This window comes from Lathyrus oleraceus, chromosome 4, assembly GCF_024323335.1.
Source record: "Lathyrus oleraceus cultivar Zhongwan6 chromosome 4, CAAS_Psat_ZW6_1.0, whole genome shotgun sequence".
Classification (NCBI taxonomy): Eukaryota; Viridiplantae; Streptophyta; class Magnoliopsida; order Fabales; family Fabaceae; genus Lathyrus; species Lathyrus oleraceus.
In genome coordinates, this window is record NC_066582.1 from 321752940 (window position 1) to 321764985 (window position 12046).

The window sequence follows — 12046 nt, forward strand, 5'->3', positions numbered from 1 at the left end:
ATGATCCCATTTCAATTCATTGTATTTGCCATTCAACATTCAAAATTCATTTCTATTTTCAAACTAAAGTCCTTTCCTTTCACATGATTTCATCATAAGACATAAGACAACCAATTCAATAACATTCATCATTCTTCCAAATGTTCAAGTGTCGTACCAATTGCAAATTCAATACAACTATCATACAAATGTAATTCCATAAAGTCATTCATATCATTCACAAACCAATCATTTACATCACATCTAACATTCACATTACAATCTTTACTTCCATTTACAAATTGGAACCATGAGCAAAATTCAAGTTATACCTCATTACATCATAAACAATTCAAAACCATTCACCATTTGTTGCTTAATTGAAATTAGTATATCATTCATCATACCAATATAAAGCATTCAAGTTCCATACATTTCCAATAACTATCCATACATTCCATCTTCATTCAATTGTTCGAATTTAAGCTTACAAACAAGCATAACCATGAACTAACCTACAATCTTAAATTCAAATTATACAAGTTATAATCCAAGCTCATGACATAAAATCCATTACAACCATAATTTTGAACTACAAACTAACCATATGTTCCTTTGATTCATCATTCTTTTAGATCATTTCACTTGATTGCATGACAGATCGAGCCAGACATTTATTATAATAGGAGACCTAAGTATCACATTCAACCAATACCAAATTGTCATCATGCTAGCATTCCATTCATTACTCCAACAATGCATACCTCACCATCCATTAACCATATCATACCAACATAGCAATTCAAATTAGTAGACCAAAACAAAACACACTAGCAGCCATATCAACATGTTAATAATAAGAAAATTAATCAGAATTGCAACAGGGCAATGGACAAGCATCAAGCATCAAGAAGATCATGCAATTCAGTTTATGAGATGTTAATTCAAGCAAGGCAAGTAACAAGCATAAGATAAAAGTTCACATATATATAGTCGTTCATATGCAAAAAATTTGAAAAGAAACACTGCACTCTTTTTCAAACAGAACCTCAAGTAAGAAAAGTCGAAATGCATAGACTTACATGTGAAAGAATTCTTTAACTTGAATTAACTTTTAATGATAGCAAATTGTGTGATCATCATCCAAATTGATTGTGCATTGCATTACATGATATATTTGTGTTCTTATTTTGTCCATCATCCCACTTTATTGTTGCATAAACATACATATAAATCTACATTGAAAATTCCCTTAAAATAACTATTAAAATGCATTTCATAACAGTATGTATCAATACATGAGCCTTTGCATCGATACATGTAACCTGTGATTAATTACAAAACAATTTCTGCTCAGTATGCATCGATGCATACGAGCCATGCATCAATACATGGAAGGTCAAAAACTCCATGTATCGATACACACGATTCCTGCATCGATACAGGACTACTTGAGACTGCCTGTGCATCAATACATGAGCATTCAGCATCGATACATATCAGTGTAAAAGTCACATGCATCGATACACACAATTTATGCATCGATACAAGACTACTTGAGACTGCCTGTGCATCAATACATGAGCATTCAGCATCGATACATATCAGTGTAAAAATCACATGCATCGATACACACGATTTATGCATCGATACATGAGTAATTAATTTCACCAAATATTCACACAACTTACAGTATGCATCGATACACACTGTTATGCATCAATACACAAAGTTGTTCTAAGTCATAACAGCAACTGTTTTGCAGCATATAAGTACAGGTTTTCATAGCAGGTAGGGAAATGAATTCATTGAGCGAAAAGACAATTGAACACAAGGTCAAAGAAGTGTTGGAGCAATTGTCAGTGAGCACATAGAAACCTGAAAGAGACTTCATCTTCTTCATCTTCTCAATCACTCTTCTTTCAAGAACATTTACACATAACAATTCTTGTTCGTTGGATCAAAGAAGCATTGAGATAACGTTCAGTGGTGTGATCAAGGATCTAGCTGTGGGTTGCAGTGGAACGATCGAGGATCTAGCTGAGTCGAAGATTGAAGGGGGTTTCTAGGAAAAACCTACTGGTTTGTCCTTCAAGAACTGGTGTGTTCTTGAGGGTTTCGGAGTCACATTTGCAGAACAGATTCAGCCGCAGCGTTGCGTTTGGAGATCGGGGGATTTCGCAAGCAGGTCGTGGAACCGGTGAATTGTTTGCAACTTTGTGCAGGAAAATCTTGATCAAGCTCAGATCAAGTGAAGGTTTATACAAGAAGAGGTTCTTGGAGTTTAGAAATTCTGTCTTTGTATCAAAACCTTGTATCAACGGATTCGGCAATAATTGATAATCAAAGTTCTCAATTTCATTTGAAATTGAGAGGGAGACGTACCCACACGCGAGGACGACGTGCGGAACTTCCTTAACAAATCTCTGCGTATCGTACTCTTACCTTAATCTTCTTTACGTTTCAAAACTGTTTTGCAATTTCTGTTAGTGTGTGGTGATTGATCATAATTCTGGACAGCAGTGATAATAAAACCTTTAATCATACACCATTGCTGTTTATCATCAAACACTCACACACCAACTGTTTGACAAAACGGTTAACTAAATTGTGTTCATTGGAAATAGTATTTGAGGATAAGCGCATTCAATCTGTTAATATTCTGTGTGTATTATTTCTGTCATTCTCATTAAAATCCAGCAACTGCACTTGCGTGTCCGGCTTTCTAGTAGCAGTTCAGAATAGACGGAAGTCGATTCGGGACTGCTTTTTCCGCTGTTTTTGAAAACTCTGATTAAACGTTAAATCCGTTAAATTCTAAAGAGGTGATCTATTCAACCCCCCTCTCGATCACTAGCCACACCGTCTAACATGTGGTATCAGAGCGCCGGTTCGCTGGTGCTCTGTGGCTGCCTGTAACAGTATGGATTCTGAACCAAAGGGGGCGTATAATAGAGCGCCTATTTTCAACGGTGAAAATTACGGCTACTGGAAAGACTGCATGCGAGTTCATATAAATTCTGTGGATAGGTTAGTATGGGCTGCCATTGAAAACGGTCTGTTTCAAATTACAATGACTAATGCGGCTGGCGCCATAGTACCTAAACCAGAAGATGATTGGAATGAGAAAGATGAGAAAAAGTGGTCGTGTGATTGGAGAGCTCGAAACATGTTAATTTCAGCACTTGGTGTTGATGAGTATTATCGAGTATCACATTGCACGACAGCTAAAGAAATGTGGGACGCTTTAGAAGTTGCCCATGAGGGTACTACTGAAGTAAAACAGTCCCGCATTAACACACTCAATCAAGAATTTGAGCTCTTTCGCATGAAACAAGGAGAATCCATCTCCGACATGCAAAAGAGATTCACCCATCTAACTAACCGATTGAATGCTCTTGGAAAACCTATTTCCAATGAAATTGCTACTAACAAAATTCTCAGGTGTCATAGCAGGGAGTGGCAACCTAAAGTTACAGCAATCAAGGAAGCCAACGATCTTACAAGACTTACAATTACAACACTGTTTGGAAAGCTGGAAGAACATCAGCAAGCTTTGGAAAGTCTTGAAAAATATGAGAATAAAAGTAAGAAGGAGAAGGAAAAGAAAAGAGACAAAGAGGGAGAGAAGAAGCCAATAGCTCTTGTGGCTTCTAGCTCTAAGTTCTCACGAAAAGAGAAAAGCGACAATGATTCAAGTAGTGACAAAGACTCGGATGATGAGGAAATGGGACTGTTTGTAAGGAGATACAATAGATTCATTCGAAAGAATGGAGTCAAGCATTCCGACAAAAATCTCATGAAGTTTCGAAGACAATCCATAAATTCGAAACAAGAAGAAAACAAGAAGAGTAGAGGAAGAGGATCATGCTTTAATTGTGGTAAATCCGGACACTTTAAAACAGAATTCCCTATGAAGTATAAGGACCAAAGAAAAGACTCACCAAAAGGTCACAGCAAGCAAAGGAGAGCGTATATTGCATGGGAAAGTGATAGTGAGTCATCAAACACACAAAGCTCAAGTGATGATGATGAAGCTGCAAATCTGTGCCTTATGGCTCACTCAAAAATTCAGTCCTACCACAAGAAGAAAAGCAATGACAAAAAGGTAAAACAAGCTTACTTCAATAACTTCTCCTCTATGTCTTTTTCGGAATTAAAAATAGCTTTTGAAAAACTGCATAACGAAGCTGTAGATGCTTTTAAACGACTTGCTTCCGACAAACATATCTTCTCCTTTTGGAAGGAAAAGTGAACAAAGCTGAAATTGATTTAGAAGCATTGAAAACTAGTATTGCAGAAAATTCAAAAACTATTGACACTGACGGATGTAGTAGAGTTAGGTATTGTGACGCTTGTTATGTTTGGCAAAAAGAGGTAAACACTCTTAAGGCCAAATTAGAGAAAGCGCTACAACCTAAAATTACTTATGCCGTTGACCCCAAGTTGTTTAAGAAGTCATTGAATCCTCCATATGCAAAATACTCTTTTATTCTAAAGGATTCAATGAACAAGAAACAACAAACACATCATCATGGTTTATGTCATTATTGTTGTCATGCTGGCCATACCATTGAAAAATGCAAATTTAGGAGATTTCTAGTCCCTAAAGGTATTTATCAATGGAAGCCAAAAGGCAACCATGTTAACACTTACCCTCTTGGACCCAATGAAAATTGGGGACCAACTTCTCTCTTTTGATGTTGTAGGATGAGTGCCTTGCCTCCGTAGATAAAAGGTGGTTTCTTGACAGCGGCTGCTCAAGGCACATGACCGGTGACATATCGCTTTTTATAGACTTCAAGGCGAAGAAAAAGGGATATGTTACTTATGGAGACAACAACAAAGGAGCTATACTCGGCAAAGGTAGTGTAGGTAATCCCTCCACCACTACTATTTCAAATGTCCATTTAGTTGAGGGACTTAAACACAACTTGTTAAGCATAAGTCAACTATGCGACATGGGCTATAAAGTTTCGTTTACAAAAACTTGCTGCATAATTGAACATGCTGAACAAAACATTGTGTTTAAGGGTGTAAGAGTAAACAACATCTATATTCTTGACTTGTTTGATGTACCGTTAACAAACACTAAATGTCTAGTCACCTTGAATGATGATTCTTGGCTTTGGCATAGATGTTTAGCTCATGTTAACTTCGATTTGCTAAACAAGGTTGTATCTAAGGATCTAGTAGTTGGTCTACCAAAAATAAAATTTTCAAAAGACCACCTATGTGACGCGTGCCAAATGGGAAAGCAAACAAGGGTGTCTTTTAAATCTAAAAATGTAATTTCAACCTCACGACCCCTTGAGCTTCTCCATATGGACCTCTTTGGACCTTCTAGGACAAAGAGCCTAGGTGGAAACTACTATGGCTTTGTAATAGTTGATGACTACTCTAGATTCACTTGGACTATATTCCTTCATAGCAAAGATGAAACTTTTTCTGCTTTTAAAAATTTTGCAAATCTGTCCCAAAACAAAATGAATTCCAAAATAGTTACAATTCGTAGCGATCATGGTGGTGAGTTTCAAAATTATCACTTTGAGAAGTTTTGTGACAAGTATGGCATTGAGCATAACTTTTCAGCCCCTCGCACTCCACAACAAAATGGCGTTGTGGAGCGTAAAAATCGTGTTTTAGAGGAGTTGGCAAGAACAATGCTTAATGAGGGTGGATTACCAAAATACTTTTGGGCTGATGCTGTTAGCACAGCCTGTTATGTCCTAAACAGAATTTTAATTCGCCCTATTTTGAACAAAACTCCTTATGAACTTTTGAAAGGAAGAAAACCAAACTTGTCACATCTTCACGTATTCGGTTGTAAATGTTTTGTTTTGAATAACGGTAAGGAAAACATTGGGAAGTTTGATGCAAAAGCGGATGAAGGTATTTTTCTTGGTTACTCAATGTCAAGTAAAGCATATAGAGTGTATAATAAGCGTTTACTTACTGTTGAAGAGTCGGTTCATGTTTCTTTTGATGAGTCTTATCCGAAAAATGTCGGAAAAGGTATTTCTTTTGATGACGCAGGTGTATCTACAGAAGACATACTCAAGGAAGCTGTTGAGGAAATTGATCAGTCCAAAACAGCTGCCCATGAGAAGGAGGAAGATACAAGTCATGAAGAAATTGAGGAAGAAAAGACAGCTGAAGTGAATGATCTTCCAACAGCTTGGAGATCCTCAAAAGACCATCCCATCGACAACATTTTGGGAGACATTTCAAAGGGAGTAATGACCCGGTCTAAGATAAGTAACTTTTGTTCTCACTTCGCGTTTGTTTCACAAGTTGAGCCTAAAAATGCCAAAGAGGCCTTGATTGATGAGTTTTGGCTAATGGCCATGCAAGAAGAGCTTAATCAATTTAAAAGAAATGACGTTTGGGAACTTGTCCCTCGTCCGCGAGATCATCATATCATAGGCACTAAGTGGGTTTTTAGAAACAAACTTGATGAAAACGGAGTGATTACTAGGAACAAGGCACGCTTAGTAGCACAAGGATATAACCAAGAGGAGGGCATAGACTATGAGGAAACTTATGCTCCAGTTGCTCGCCTCGAAGCTATACGTCTTTTGCTCGCCTATGCGTGTTCTAAGGATTTTAAGCTTTACCAAATGGACGTAAAGAGTGCCTTTCTTAATGGTGTCATAAATGAAGAAGTGTATGTTTCACAACCTCCCGGTTTTGAAAATGCTGAAAATCCAGATCATGTTTACAAATTAAAAAGAGCTTTGTATGGTCTTAAACAAGCCCCTCGGGTTTGGTATGAAAGGCTTAGCAAATTCCTAATTGATCATGGATATTCAAGAGGTAAAGTGGACAATACTCTCTTTATTAAACACAAAGGGAAGCACATTCTTTTAGTTCAAGTTTATGTCGACGACATCATATTTGGTTCAACTAACATACACTTGGTCGAAGAATTTTCTAAGGTTATGCAGGGTGAATTTGAGATGAGTCTAATGGGGGAGCTAAACTACTTCCTAGGACTGCAAATAAAGCAACTTGATGAAGGTACTGCAGTATGTCAAACAAAATACTGCAGAGAACTACTCAAGCGCTTTGGAATGAATGACTCAAAATCAATCGACACTCCAATGCCTACCAACGGAAATCTAGAAAAGGATGAGCACGGTAAGTGTGTAGATGTCAAAAGATTCAGAGGTATGATCGGATCTCTCTTGTATCTTTCTGCTTCTAGACCTGACATCATGTTTAGTGTTTGCATGTGTGCACGCTATCAATCAAATCCTAAAGAATCGCACCTAAAAGCGGTGAAGCGCATATTCAGATACCTTCATGGAACATCTAAATATGGGCTTTGGTATTCTAAAGGAAGTGATTGTAGCCTAGTAGGGTACTCCGATTCTGATTTTGCTGGCTGCAAATCAGATAGGAAAAGTACAAGTGGTACGTGTCACCTATTTTCAAACTCCTTGGTCAGTTGGCACAGCAAAAAGCAAGTTTCTGTGGCTTTGTCAACTGCAGAGGCTGAATACGTTGCAGCCGGTAGTTGTTGCGCTCAGATTTTATGGCTTAAGCAGCAACTACAAGACTTCAACATTCAACTCAAACGTATTCCTATCAAATGTGACAACACTAGTGCCATAAACCTCACTAAAAACCCTGTTTTACACTCACGCACTAAACACATAGAGATTAGACATCATTTCCTTCGCGATCATGTTGAAAAAGAAGACGTTGTCTTTGAGCACGTTGACTCCAAAAATCAGCTTGCTGATATTTTCACTAAACCATTGGCAACGGAACCTTTCTTCAACATACGTCGTGAATTAGGAATCTTAGATCTATCTCATTTGATGTCATAAGCATGTTACATCTTAATTATATTATGCCTCACCGTGTGTGACAAGCACTGTTTTAGATGTCAATTATCCTTCACAAGATCTCTCCAACAGAGGTAATATCAAACCTTTCTACAAATTTCTTATTGATTAGTGATTGTGTTTGTTAGAACAAATATGCTTACTCTAGTTGATGTAAAGTTTGCTTGAATATACTTCCTGTCTATAATGTGTGCTCATTAAAAATCTGATTTCTGAGCAAAATTATCATGACATAGTGCAACTGCATAATCATACTGCATAAAAACTCATTAAAAACCAGTTCAGCATCAGTATGTATCGACACATACGAAGCCTGCATCGATACATATGCTCTGAAATTAAATTTTTTGAAAAACTGATTCAGTATGCATCGATGCATCTATCGCATGTATCGATACACAAGGCAATTGAAAACACTAGGCATCGACGCATCCATCGCATGTATCGATACACATGACAATTTTGAAATACTTGGCATCGACGCATAACTCTCTGCATCGATACTTACTGCTGTCATCTGAATTAAATGCATTTTTTTCTCTCTCATGCATCGACACATCAACCAATCATATCATCTCTTATCTCATTACTTCATCTCATCTGCCCTCAAAAACCCCAAAACCAGTGGCTAACCCTAATCCTTCTCATCTTCACTCTCTCACAAACTTGGTAAAACCCTAAATCCCATATCACCATGCCTCCACGCACCATTCCAGCCAGAGCCAAAGGAAAAGGAAAGGGAAAGGAAGCAGCCGGTACGTCTCAGCAACCACCAGATGTTCCTTCAAATGCCTTAGACATTCTTCATCCTGCCATTGCTGCTGAATTTGAGGAATCCTTCAAGGCCAGGTTGGTAATGAAACCTCATATCTTTGATAAAACAGATGCTGTTCACCTGCACCTAAATGAAGTAGTTGAACTGTTACATGCACAAAAACTTGGGTCCTTTCTATCTACAAAAGATGACTATCATGAGGATTTCATCCGGGCCTTTTATGCTGGTTTACACACTGGTCCAGGCTATATGTTCCGGTGTTCTATCGGAGTCAGAACATATACCTTTGAAGCCTCTGATTGGGAAACGGTGTTTCAAATGCCGCTTCCGTCGATGGCTTTCAAGTCCTGGCATGACCTGCACTTTGATCCTGAATTTGACCTGAAGGACTTTACAACTTCTATCCTAAAGATTGATAGACCGTTGAGTGAGGACGAACACGTCACGTCAGGTATGATCAAACAAACTTCGCGTATTCTACACTGGATCATTACACACATTCTGCGTCCAACCAACAGTGGCCACTCTCGGTTGGATAGGCCTAGCATACATCTTCTCTACATTCTGCAAAATAAGATTCACTTAAATTGGGCGAACTACTTTGTAAAACGTCTATTTTATGTGCGAGACAGCAAAACTGTAGCGCTAGGGTATGCCTCTCAAGTCATGAAAATTCTAAAGTTTTGGAAAGTTACAATACCTATTGTGCCTCTCCTATCTCCATCTGCAGCTCAAGAATTTGATTCTGCCACTCTATCGCATATGGGATATCGATGGGACAAAGACCGCAAATGCTTCTACTTTTTTGAAAGAAAATCCAAAACCAGAATTTACAACTTTGACGTGCCTTCTGAACGCATCCATGTTGCTGAAGAACAGCCTGATGAAGAAATGCAGGATGCGCCTGAAACAGATGTGCCTCAAGCTGAGGCCAATACTGGTTGGGGTGAGTGGGTGCCACGAAGGTGGTCTCCCACCAACTACGTACCTGAACCTACAGCCCCTCCATTCGCCGGTGGTACTTCAGCCTCAACACCAAATGCGGACATCACTCACATGCTTCAACAGATGGAAATCGTCAACAAAGAACGCCATGAAGAAGCACGGTACTGGCATGTTCAACAAACTGAATGGCACAACGAGCATCGGGACTGGCATGATGAGCATACACGGATGTATCACAATCAACACGCCTGGCACCAAGACTTGGTTAAATGGCATCAAGTTTTCTATAACGAAATGGCCGGCTTTATGGATGATTGCCGTGCAAACCCTGGGATTATGGACAGCTATAGAAGCACTGAAGTTCAGAATCGATTTAGGCGATACTCCTTCATGGGCCAAAATCCAGACACAATGCCTCCTCCTCCGCCTCCGCCAAGCTACCGAGATCCTGACAGACATGATGAGGAGTCTTGTGGTGGCAACAATCCAAATTAACCAACCACTCTTTCATCTCACTGCATTTCATTTCATATTGCTCATGTTTTATTTTGTTGCACATTATATGGTTTAGCTTATGTAACTCTTAAACTTGTTCGCACACTTAAAATGCTTTTCAATTTCTGTTTACCTCTATTTTGTTATTACCCTTACTGTTTGAATGATTCTTTGTGAATGATTCTTTAACTTGCAGCTTCTTTCTATGTGATTGATAGCCTATTATCCATTCTTGCCATGCCCTGCTTCACTTTCTGCTTGATAACTATGGTTCTTCCTCTTTTTGATGTTGACAAAGGGGGAGAAAAATGCAGATATGCACAAACTCAGGGGGAGTATCACACATCTTGCCAAGAATTTGCCATCATCAAAAAGGGGGAGTTTGTGAAAGAATTCTTTAACTTAAATTAACTTTTAATGATAGCAAATTGTGTGATCATCATCCAAATTGATTGTGCATTGCATTACATGATATATTTGTGTTCTTATTTTGTCCATCATCCCACTTTATTGTTGCATAAACATACATATAAATCTACATTGAAAATTCCCTTAAAATAACTATTAAAATGCATTTCATAACAGTATGTATCAATACATGAGCCTTTGCATCGATACATGTAACCTGTGATTAATTACAAAACAATTTCTGCTCAGTATGCATCGATGCATACGAGCCATGCATCAATACATGGAAGGTCAAAAACTCCATGTATCGATACACACGATTCCTGCATCGATACAGGACTACTTGAGACTGCCTGTGCATCAATACATGAGCATTCAACATCGATACATATCAGTGTAAAAATCACATGCATCGATACACACGATTTATGCATCGATACAGGACTACTTGAGACTGCCTGTGCATCAATACATGAGCATTCAGCATCGATACATATCAGTGTAAAAATCACATGCATCGATACACACGATTTATGCATCGATACAGGACTACTTGAGACTGCCTGTGCATCAATACATGAGCATTCAGCATCGATACATATCAGTGTAAAAATCACATGCATCGATACACACGATTTATGCATCGATACATGAGTAATTAATTTCACCAAATATTCACACAACTTACAGTATGCATCGATACACACTGTTATGCATCAATACACAAAGTTGTTCTAAGTCATAACAGCAACTGTTTTGCAGCATATAAGTACAAGTTTTCATAGCAGGTAGGGAAATGAATTCATTGAGCGAAAAGACAATTGAACACAAGGTCAAAGAAGTGTTGGAGCAATTGTCAGTGAGCACATAGAAACCTGAAAGAGACTTCATCTTCTTCATCTTCTCAATCACTCTTCTTTCAAGAACATTTACACATAACAATTCTTGTTCGTTGGATCAAAGAAGCATTGAGATAACGTTCAATGGTGTGATCAAGGATCTAGCTGTGGGTTGCAGTGGAACGATCGAGGATCTAGCTGAGTCGAAGATTGAAGGGGGTTTCTAGGAAAAACCTACTGGTTTGTCCTTCAAGAACTGGTGTGTTCTTGAGGGTTTCGGAGTCACATTTGCAGAACAGATTCAGCCGCAGCGTTGCGTTTGGAGATCGGGGGATTTCGCAAGCAGGTCGTGGAACCGGTGAATTGTTTGCAACTTTGTGCAGGAAAATCTTGATCAAGCTCAGATCAAGTGAAGGTTTATACAAGAAGAGGTTCTTGGAGTTTAGAAATTCTGTCTTTGTATCAAAACCTTGTATCAACGGATTCGGCAATAATTGATAATCAAAGTTCTCAATTTCATTTGAAATTGAGAGGGAGACGTACCCACACGCGAGGACGACGTGGGGAACTTCCTTAACAAATCTCTGCGTATCGTACTCTTACCTTAATCTTCTTTACGTTTCAAAACTGTTTTGCAATTTCTGTTAGTGTGTGGTGATTGATCATAATTCTGGACAGCAGTGATAATAAAACCTTTAATCATACACCATTGCTGTTTATCATCAAACACTCACACACCAACTGTTTGACAA